Below are 12,050 nucleotides of genomic sequence, written 5' to 3' on the forward strand. Positions count from 1 at the left end.
CTCTGGAGGCGCGGTCCGGCGCGTTTGCCCACGCAACTCGCAGAATCTGACCGCGGGGTCCACCCCTTCGTGGCCATCTTAGAACGAGGTAAACCCTCATTACAGAACGAGGTAAACCGCCTTGGGAGCTCCTAGTGTTTAAGCCTAGGTTGAGGCTTATGATGTGGGGTGTTTGGAGCGGTGTTTCTGCAAATTCGACAGGGATGGGGGGCCAGGTTGAGTCTTAAATTAATTAACTGATATGGCCTTCCTGAGTTACGTGTTTTTACAAGGGAAGAAATGGCGACCGTTTCTTGAGAGTAAAGCATTTCGAACTTTTCTTAGAAACCGAGTTACAGTGGGTTTCTAAGAGAGAGAGAGAGAGCGAGCGTCTGTGGCATTGGCACTGAACACCCTCCCTCCTTTGTCTAACAAGTATTTATTGAGTGTGCCCTACTGACGCCGTCCTAGGCGTTGTCAATGACGACAGTGAACAAAGGAGACAGGTGTTAGTGAAGTTAGACATTCAACAAATACGTTTTCCTGTAGTTTTGAGATTATGATTAGAAATGCTCCGAAGACGTACTAAGTACTAGGGACCCAATTTAGTCTGTAAATTGTCCCGGGACAATCAGGTGCTGGAGCTAAAATAGATGTGATTGGGGGAAAGAGATCAGATTGGAAGGAGTTTGTCTCATCCGATCAACTGGCAAAAAAGACTTGTGACTGAGCAATAGGCCGAGATGAAAGTGGGACCACCTTGAGCATAGGGTCGTGGAGGCAGTGTTGCACCACCGAGGGCCCCCTTTAGGAATAAAGAACTAAATCTCATAGCTCCTGGGAGTACCACCAGCAGGAAGCCCTTCCCTCAGCTGTCAGTTCCTTGAGGAGTTACTTGAATGAAAAGAGCCATTTGCCTTCCCCAGGGAATCCTGCATCCAGGGACTAATCAAGAAGGGGATATAAAAGGCCCAGCATCCTTGTCCCAACTCAGGACAATGCTAAAGGGCCATCCAGCTTTGGAGTTTCCTGTAGGGTCCCCTGGGGCCAACCTTGAGACTTCATGGCAGTCCAGCTTCTTCCCTGCCCTATCCTGCTTCCTTCCCCTCCTTTCCATGGTGTTGATCCCAAATGCCCTCTCCCAAACCCTCTGGCATGCTAATCTCACTCTCAGGGTCAATTTATCCACTTTGTTTATCCCAGGGAAGCAGACAGTTCTGCTGATAGCTCCAGCTGTCAGACTGTCTTTATTGTATGTGTGGGGTGTTGTTTATTTATATTTTAGTAATCTCTATACCCAACATGGGGCTTGAACTCACAACCCCAGATCAAGAGTCGCATGCTCTTCCGACTGAGCCAGCCAGGCACCCCTGTGTGTGTGTGTGTGGTTTTTTAAATGTGAGAATATACAAAAATTTATGTAAGTAAGCTTTTTATGCCGTGTTGGACCTCTTAAGAATGAGTCAAATATACTATGTTTGCTAAGTACAATTCTTTCATAAAGTACAAAGATGTGTCCAACAGCAAGATTAACGTTTTCAGTGAAAATTTAATTTCTATAAAACATGACTAAGGTTTTAAGTGGGTATACATTTATCAAACATTTTTTATTTCTTATGGGCTACTTTTTATTGATATGTAACTTACATAACATAAAATGGTTTTTAGTATACTCACAGAGCTGTGCAACCATCACCACCATCTAATTCCAGAACATTTCATCACTCCATGAAGGATCCTCATACTCATTAGCAGTTATTCCCTATTCCTCCCTTCCCCCAGCCCCAGGTAACCACTAATCTATTTTTTTTTTTTTTTTTTTGGTCATTATGGATTCGCTTTTGCTGGGCATTTCATATAAATGGAGTCATACAATATGTATTTCAGAGATTTTTTTTTTAAGTAATCTCTACACCCAACGTGGACCTCAAACCTACAATGCCGAGATCAAGAGTTGCACGCTCCACCGAATGAGTCAGGCAGGTGCCCCAATATGTGGCTTTTCGTATAATGTCTTCAAGGGTCATTCATGCTGCAGCTTGTATTAGTACCTCATTTTTTTTTTTTAATTTTTTTTTTCAACGTTTATTTATTTCTGGGACAGAGAGAGACAGAGCATGAACGGGGAAGGGGCAGAGAGAGAGGGAGACACAGAATCGGAAACAGGCTCCAGGCTCCGAGCCATCAGCCCAGAGCCTGACGCGGGGCTCGAACTCACGGGCCGCGAGATCGTGACCTGGCTGAAGTCGGACGCTTAACCGACTGCGCCACCCAGGCGCCCCGTACCTCATTTTTTTTAATGACTGGATAATATTCCATTGTACGGATGGATGCCTTATTTTGTTTTTCCAACATCCCGTTGATGGACGTTTGCGTTGTTTACATTTTTTGACTGTTACGAATAATGCTGTTGTAGATATTTGTGTACCAGTTTTTGTGTGGACATAGGTTTTCATTTCTCTAGGGTATATATCAAGGAGTAAAATTTGAGTCAGCTGGTAACTCTTAACATTTTGGAAACTCTTAAACTTTTCCAAGGTGGCTGTACCATTTGACAATCCCATTAGCAGTGTATGAGGGTTCTAATCTCTGCACAGTCCTGTCAACACTTATTGTCTATCTTTTTTATGTTAGCTAACCTAGGTAATGTGATGTGCTATCTTTTGTGCTCTTGATTTGCATTTCCTTAATCATAGTGGTGAGCATCTTTTAAAAAATTTTTTAATGTTTATTTATTTTAGAGAGAGGGAGAGAGACAGAGTGAAAATCAGGAAGGCGGGGTGGGGGGGGTCACAGAGAGAGAGAGGGAGACACAGAATCCAAGGCAGGCTCCAAGCTTCTAGCTGTCAACACAGAGCCTGACGCGGGGCTCGAACTCACGAACCCTGTGAGATCATGACCTGAGCTGACGTCGGGACACTTAACCGACTGAGCCACTCGGGTGCCCCAAGTATCTTTTCATGTGGTTATTGACCGTTCTTATTTGGAGAAGTGTCTATTCAGACCCTTTGCCCATTTTTCAACTGGGTTGTCTTTTTGTTGAGTTTTAGGAATTCTTTATATATTTGTGACATTAAACTCTGCTCAGATACATGCTTTGCCGATATGTTTTCCTATTCTGTAGGTTGTCTTTCACTTTCTGGATAATGTCCCTTGATGTGTAAGTTTTAAATTGTTGAGATCCAATTTTTCTGTTTTATCTTTTGTTACTTATGCTTTTGGTGTCATATCTAAGAATCCCTTGCCAAATCCAAGATCGTGAAGATTCACCTCTATGTTTTTCTTCTAATACTTTTATGGTTCTAGCACTTATGTTCGGGGCATTGATTCATTTTAGATTTATTTTTATATATGGTCTGAGGAAAGAGGTCCAGCTTGATTCTTTAGTGTGTGGAAATCTAGTGGTTCGAGCACCATTTGTTAAGACTGTTATTTCTGCATTAAATGTACTTGGCACCCTTGCCTAAAATTGGCCACAAATATAGGGTCCATACCTCTTTTTAATGAGGCATGTTTACTAGTGTTTTTTAATTTCTTCATTATATGGTATTTATAGTTTGTATTTATCCAAGGATTCCTTAAGTCTACGAGACGTTGTACATGTTCTTTTTATACTAAAAGAATTAAACATGACTGTACATTTTTCCTCGAGAGCAACTTTTCTGGTTAATCTATAACCTCACAGATATATAAAAGCAGGAGCCTTTTACCCATCCAGGTCCCTTTGCCTTTATGCCAATAAAATTATCTAAGGCCAAATTCAAAGAACTTTTATTATCTAAAAAGTTGCTAATGATTAAAATCAATAACATGTCATAATTTCTTTATTTTTTACTCTGAAAGTAATAAAGTCATATTCTAGAACTTTCTGAAATTAGAGATAAGGAGAAAACAATCCATAATTTCACTCTTCAACACAATAACCATTAGCATTTTTCATCATTTCTCTCTTTCAGACTTCGTACTGATTCCACTTAAACCAGGGAATGTGAACTTGGATAGTATACTGGGTTGAATAGTGTCCCCCACCCCCCACCCCCCCACCAAAAGTTATGTCTCCCTAGAACCTATGAATATGACCTTATTTGGAAATGAGGTCTTTGTAAATGCAATTAAGTTAAGATGAGGTCACACTGGATTTGAGTGGGCCCTAATCCAATATGACTGGTGTCCTTATAGAAAGAGGGAAATTTGGACACAGAGATGCACAGGGAATGCATCATGTCACAAGATGGGAGTGATGTAGCTACAAGCCAAGGAATGCCAAGGATTGCCAGAAACCACCAGAAACTAGGAAAGGGACATGAAACAGATTCTCCCCCAGAACCTCCAGAAGGAACCAGTCCTGCTGACACCTTGATCTCAGACCTCTAGCCTCCAGAATTGTGGGAAAATACATTTCCATTGTTTAAGCCACCTACTAAGTGGGATGTTGTAATGGCAGCCCAAGCAAGCCAATACACCAAGGAAACTAATAGTTAGGGAAAAAAGTCCCATGATTTTCACAATCCCCTAACTGAAATTTAGCATTTCTGTCAATAGAAATGTAGGCAATAAACTACAGTAGTATGTTTTTCTTTTCTTTTTTTAAATTTTATTTAAATTCCAGTTTGTTAACATACAGTGTAATATTTTCAGGTGTAAAATATAGTCATTCCACACTTCCATAAAATACCCTGTGCTCATCACAATAAATGCGTCCTTAATTCCCATCAGCTGTTCAAACCACAGTAGTATTGTACTGTCACTTTGTCACCCATAGAAATTCAGATATTGTCATATACCATTAGAGTTACTGCAAGTACCTTAAAATATTGTTTATACCGTTTTAAATATAGTAGTTATGGAGACTCCCACTCAACTTTGTTATTTCATGTGTTAGTATAAGAGGCATATGATTTACTATATCAAAAAATTAATTCTTTTAATATTTTGATAGCTATCTTTTAGTATAATTAGTCTCCTTGGTAATTTTATACATTTTATTTTATGCATTAAAAAGATTATTCTGAAAAAAGTATCCATAGGCCTTACCAGGCTAAAAGAGTTTCAGAATCCTTGATTTAAGCAGTGAAATTTGCATGGAGAAGCAAGAATATAGTCTTGTGAAATCTCTCAGGGGAAATGAAAGTCAGTGGAGTTTTTCAGCCTACCATGCAGGCTGGACAAAGGTATTCCCAGATCCACCCAGACCTTGACAAATTATCTTTCCCATTTAGAGGAATCTTCCCTCCCAGATCCTATTCCTTTGTTTGTTTTTCGGTGTGAAAGATTATTCAGGTGCTGAAAGCAATTCCAACTTTGCTTGAATTTATTTGGAGTCCTTGGATTTCTTTACATCTTTTCGTTTGCTTTTTGCTGTGTTTGTAAATTTACATCCTAAAAGACAACGTGCTATTTTGGGACTAAGAGATCTTCACTCTTACTGTTTCCACCAAAGGACAGAAGAATGTCTGCAGGTTAAAAAAGAATAACGAAATCCTGTTAAAAACTAATAAGAATGTGTCCAAGACATATTGTATAGAAGAGCAAAAGCTGCCTGCAGAATACACCGTGTCATCCCATCTGTGTAACAAACTAAAATAGAATACCTGCATGTGTGTGTAAAAGATCTGGAGGGGCATCTGGGTGGCTCAGTTAAGCATCCAACTCTTTTTTTTTTAATGTTTATTTATTTTTGGGAGAGGGAGTGGGGGAACAGAGAATCCCAAGCAGGTCCGTGCTGTCAGCTCAGAGCCCCATGTTGGGCTCAAACTCACGAACCATGAGATCATGACCTGAGCCGAGATCAAGAGTTGGATGCTTGGGGTGCCTGGGTGGCTCAGTCCCTTAAGCGTCCGGCTTTGGCTTAGGTCATGATCTGGCAGTTTACGAGTTCAATTCCCACATCGGGCTCTGTGCTGACAGCTCAGATCCTGGAATCTGCTTCAAATTCTGTGTCTCCCCCCCTCCCCTCAAAAATAAATAAACATTAAAAAAAAAAAAGAGTTGGACACTTAACCAATTCAGGCGCCCCAAACATCCAAGTCTTGATTTCAGCTCGGGTCATGATATCACAGTTGTGAGATCAAGCCCCATGTTGGGCTCTTGCTTGGGATTCTCTCTCTCTTCTCCCCTTTCCTGCTCATGCGCTCTCTCTCTCTCTCTCTCTCTCTCTCTGTGTTTCTCTCTCTGTCTCTCAAAATAAATAAAAATAAACTTAAAAAAAGAAAAAGATCTGGAAGAATAGACATCAAACCATTAACAGTCTTTTGGGGGTGGAGAGTAGGATTGGGTAGCAAGTGAATGGGAGAGTTTCACTTTTTCTATATCTTCAATTTACAGTTTATGCAGTAAGGATGTATTCATTATTTTACAAATCAGAGTTTGATATAAAGACTCAAAATCAGGGGCGCCTGGGTGGCGCAGTCGGTTAAGCGTCCGACTTCAGCCAGGTCACGATCTCGCGGTCCGTGAGTTCGAGCCCCGCGTCGGGCTCTGGGCTGATGGCTCAGAGCCTGGAGCCTGTTTCCGATTCTGTGTCTCCCTCTCTCTCTGCCCCTCCCCCGTTCATGCTCTGTCTCTCTCTGTCCCAAAAATAAATAAACGTTGAAAAAAAAAAAAAAAAAAAAAAAAGACTCAAAATCATTTTCCATGTGGCTATTGGACCAATCTTGGGACTATTACAACTTTATGTATTTTTATCTTATTTCACCTCTCCCAGCTGACTAATTACAAAGCATTTTTTAAGAATCTACTTTGTGTAGGTGCCTGGGTGACTCAGTCGGTTAAGCATCCAGCTCTTGGTTTCGGCTCAGGTCATGATCTTACAGTTTCGTGGGTTCAAGCTCTGCGTCAGGCTCTGCACTGACAGTGCAAAGCCTGCTTGGCATTCTCTCTCTATCCCTCTCTCTGTGTCCCCCACGTGGGCTGTCTCTCTCGAAATAAATAAACTTAAAAAAAAAAAGAATCTACATTACGTAGGAAATCCCTCACATTTGTATTATACTGTATGGTTTACATCTGTTTCTTACAACTCTAGAGGTAGTATATTAATTAGGATTATATTGGTTTCGCGTGACAAACTCAATTAAATCTATCTTAAGCAAGAAGGAGCATTTGGTAGAACAGTATTTCTTAAAATGATTAATGTTCATTCTACCTTTTGATTTTATTCATCCCATCTTACACAGAAGAAAACCTCCTCCTCAATGTTGACATGTTATTTTTATCAGAAGTTCAATGCATACATTATTTATAAGCTTCTTATATATGCTTATAGTGCTTTAAAAACAAAATCAGAATAAACTTCTAAATTAAATAACCATATATTCAAAACAGTTCACATTACTGAATGATGTTTGCTGAACTATAATCACCAATGTTGGAGAAAAGTAGAAAAATATGGCCTGGTTTAGGCTCTTTATTTAATCTTCTTGTGTGTGATTTAGTTTCAATAGTATTAACATATGCAGGGAGTGCCTGTTCATATAAGGTTACCACACCAAAAATACAAAATGATATTAATAGTTTCAAGGTTTTGTTTATTTGTTTGGGATGAGACTTAATACTTGACAAATCTTTGCCAGAGAGCATTCTCCTGAAGTCAATTTAATGAGATGTCACTTAATATCTTCATAAAATTATCTTGTTCCTTTGCAGTTAAGTTAGTGTCACTTAAATCTGAATCAAATGAATATGTAAAACAATTATTACTGGAATTGGTAACAGTAAATCCTATCTGGACTTCAAGTTCAATATTTCAGATGTCGAAAAAACCGTCCAGGGGCACTGGGCTGGCTCATTCAGAAGAATGTGCCACTCTTGATCTCAGGGTCATGAGTTTGAGTCCCACGGAGGGTATAGAGATTATTTAAATAAATAAATAACTTAAAAAAAAAGTCTGGTTTTAGCCCAGAACTTTCTATTAGATTACTGAAGTAAATAAGTAAATATCCAAATGACTCTACATATAACTTCAAAAACGATTGACCATTATTCAGTTTTCTGTAGAAACTTACATTTCTTATTGGACTTGGAACATTAGGAGCACTGTGAAAGTCGCTTTTGGATTGCTTTCTGTGATGGCATGCAACCTTCAAATATGCCATGAGTGTATTTTTTCATGTTATATGGCAGTCCTTGTCTTCTTCTCATTAGCCTGCAACAGCTAAAGTAATATGTTACTGCATCTCATTATGTCATTGTTATGATGTCAAGTGTAAAAGTAAATTTATCAAAAGACAATAAACTAGTTTAATTCTGTTTCAGTCTTTCAGTTATAAAGCACCACTACAAGAGTGTTATTTTTTTTAGGTTTATTTATTTATTTCTACTTTTTTTTTTAGTTTATTTATTTTGAGAGGGAGAAAGAAAGTGCATGAATGAGTGGTGGAGGCAGAGAGAGGGAGAGAGAGAATTCTAAGCAGGCTCCATGTGCTATCAAGCGCAAAGCCCAATGTGAGGCTCGAACCCATGAACCATGAGATCATGACCTGAGCTGAAATCAGGAGTCCGATGCTTAACCCACTGAACCATCCAGGTGCTCCAAATGTTTTTTGTTTTTTTTTTAATGTTTGTTTACTTTTGAGAGAGAGAGAGAGAGAGGGTGAGGAAGAGAGGGAGAGGGAGGGAGGGAGACAGAGGATACAAAGCAGGCTCTGTGCTGACAGCAGAGAGCCTGATGTGGAGCTTGAACTCACAAATGTGAGATCATGACCTGAGCTGATGTTTGACTGAGCCTCCCAGGCACTCCTATTTGTACTTTTTAATGTACAGGTTCCAATGTAGAACTTGAACTCACGACCCCAAGATCAAGAGTTTACTGAGGTAGCCAGGTGCGAGAGCATTGTCTTTATAATTGATGATTATAAGACTACATGGCTTAGTGCTAGAGCAATATTGCATTTAAGTCATAGCCTAAACAAGTATTCCAATCTTTTGTGATACTGCTCAAAAATATGCATGTGAGAATAGATTTTTTTTTAAGTTTATTTATTTTGAGAGAGAGCACAAGCAAGGGAAGGGCAGAGAGAGAGGGAGAGAGAAAATCCCAAGCAGTCTCCGCACTGTCAGTGCAGAGCCCCACTTGGGGCAAGGCCCCGGTTCCATGAACCGTGAGATCATGACCTGAGCCAAAATCCAGAGTTGGACGCTTAATGGACTGAGCCACCCTGGTGCCCCAACATGATAGATCCTTAGTGTGGCCAGGAGAAGATATTTGGGAGCAGAGGTCTTTTCCCTGAGGGTGCTGCCTATAGGCAGGTTCACCCACAGCAATGGACAGCCTCCCATATAAATCCTCAACCCAGTTCTCTGGAGTGATCTTTGAAAACTAATCTGATCATGTCACCTCTTTTCTTAAAGACTTCAATGACTCCTCACTCCATTAGGATTCAGCCTAAGCTCCTTAATGAGATTTGTCTTTCCGGTGTCATCTTAAGCAGAACTGTTTAATACCTTCCCTCTCCAAAATGAAATCTTGGTTTTACCTTTGCAAAGTCCAAGGCCTTTTTTCCACATATCAAAGGCAAACTCAGGCTTTTATGTTTAAAGCTACACAAAGAAACATGGAAGCTTTGAAACAGTGGGATATTTGTGTGTGTGTGTGTGTGTGTGTTTTAAGTGGGGGTGGGATAAGGGCAAAGAATTGCATTCAAAATTTCCATATAAGTTTTTTAGACAGGGCTGAAGTTGCCGGGCTTCTGGGAACATAAAACTTTGGTAAACACATTGGTTGCTTACCCTTTTGTTGATCAAATGCCTGCCTAAACATTGTAAGAGGGGAGCTTAAGCTTTCTATAACCCTTCAGAGGAGGCCCTTCCAACTTGAATACCTAGAGGCAAGGTGTTTCAAGACCTTCCTGAACCATTTTGTCCTCCCACCCCTTTTTTTTCTTGCACTCTTACAGTTTCATTCTTCTTTTTAGGAAATACTGGTCATGTTCCATTGAATTGATTTCATGACTTAATGTTTCAAAAATGCTATGGTAGGTAATCTGCCTATTAAAAAACATAATATACATAAAAGTGCCTAGTTCACAACAGGTGATCAATAAATGTGAGCCTTCTTCCTTCTTTTCTCTGGGCAGCCAGACCTAACCTTAGCTACAATTTATACTTTGCGTTTTGACGACATCTGTATGTGTGATGCTTATGCGTGTAATGTTTATGAGTAGATGGTTATAATTTTTGTAATTAAGTAAACTACAGACTCATTAGTTTGGGCTTCTCAGTATCAATGCTGATTTGATCTGGGCTGATGACAAGCAGTTAGTCACCTTTGACTATTCACCAAGGAATTTATAGGATTCTGGGTCATGTTTAATCTATGACAAACTAACCAACAATCCAAGAAGTAAACGTTTTTAAAGGATTGCTATACATTGATTGATTGCTAACATGAGAATATGACCTTACATTTATATAAAACATACTTTTCCATGTACTTTCACATGTACTGTTGTTTATATCCTGTAAACGGATAGAGTTACACGTTTGACTTTATTCAGATTCAGTTTTTTGGCAAGAATAATTCATCATAGGGGCCACTGGGTGGCTCAGTCGGTTGAGCATCCGACTTGAGCTCAGGCCATAACCTCATGGCTCATGGGTTCATGCCTCACATCAGGCTCTGTGCTGACAGCTCAGAGCCTGGAGCCTGCTTCGGATTCTGTCTCCCCTTCTCTCTGCCCCTCCTGTGCTCATGCTCATGCTCTCTCTCAATAATAAATAAACTTAAAAAAATTTTTTTTTTAAAGAATAGTTCACCATCAATGATCATACTTCCGTTAGCACACACGTAATGTCTGCTTGTTCCTTTTTGTTATGCTAGCAGCCGTTGATTGTCATTGCCTACCTCTATTATTTCGTTAGTGGTCACCACCTTCCCATTTTGTTTTTGTGTTATTTCATTTTGTTTTTCATTACGTTGACTTAATGACGAAACCAGGCTAGATATAGTGAAGACTGTCTCCTTGGATTTAGTTGTTTCACATGTTATTTAACTTGTTCTTTGTACCCTGAAAGTTTCTGTAAACTGGATGTTAGAGGTTAAATCTTGAATAGATTCAAGTGAATATTTTTGATATGATGACTTCGTAGGTGGTATCATGTACTTCATATTATGTTATGTTAGCAGGTACATATTGTCTGCATGCACTTACTTTATTAACTTTTTAAGTAATCTCTACATTTAACATGAGGTTCAAACTCATGGCCCAAAGATCGAGAGTCGCACGAGTACTGACTGAGCCAGCCATGTGCCTCTGCATGCACTTATTTTGAAGGCCCCTGTCCAAATCATGTCAATGCCCATCAAAGTGTACCTATATTCCACATTAAAAAGTTTTGATGGCAACCTAATTTTTAGAAAGTTTTCAAAATAATTTAATAATTTGGGGGCACCTGGGTGGCTCAGTTGGTTGAATGTCCAACTTTGGCTCAGGTCACCATCTCAGGGTGTGAGAGTTTGAGGGCCTCTCTTTCTGGCCCTCCCCCATGTGCTCTCTCTCTCAAAAATGAATAAGCATTAAAAAAATAATAATTTAATATTTTAAATTTAGTTAAGAACAAAAGTTTCATTTTGTTTCTGGAATTAAAACTGATTATCATATATATTACATACAAATTATATGTGTATTATATATACTACATAATATATAATAACTACATGAGATACTTTTCAGTTGATTCGTTAATATAATCTTATTTTTGTAGACCTTTTTTTTTCCTTTTTATTATGAAGAATTTCTAACATATACAAACGTAGGCACAACAGTATAATGAACAGTTCTTATGTCCTTCTTCAACCACCCAGCTTCAGCTTATGGTTAATGTGTTTCATCTAGCTCCGCATCCATTCCTCCCTTCCCATATTATTTAAAATTTTTAATTCAGATATAATCCACATAAAATCCACCATAAAATTTACCCTTTCAAGTGCACAATGCAGTGGTTTTTAATATAATAACAAAGTTGTGCAACCATTACTATTCAGTGATTCTTAGTATATTCACAATTATACCACTATCACTGGTCTCTTATCATATAGATTTTTCCTTCCAAATCTCTCATTTTCCTTTGTAATTTAT

General features: G+C 39.1%; 1 long non-coding RNA gene across 1 annotated transcript; it reads left to right on the forward strand.

The window, feature by feature from the left end:
• The first annotated feature begins 49 nt into the window (after positions 1–49).
• On the forward strand, positions 50–5,621 carry LOC123606861. Its single transcript, XR_006716527.1, has 2 exons — positions 50–111; positions 5,420–5,621. It is a non-coding gene; the product is annotated as an uncharacterized LOC123606861 (long non-coding RNA).
• The last annotated feature ends 6,429 nt before the right edge of the window (positions 5,622–12,050 follow it).

This window comes from Leopardus geoffroyi, chromosome A2 (assembly GCF_018350155.1).
Source record: "Leopardus geoffroyi isolate Oge1 chromosome A2, O.geoffroyi_Oge1_pat1.0, whole genome shotgun sequence".
NCBI lineage: Eukaryota > Metazoa > Chordata > Mammalia > Carnivora > Felidae > Leopardus > Leopardus geoffroyi.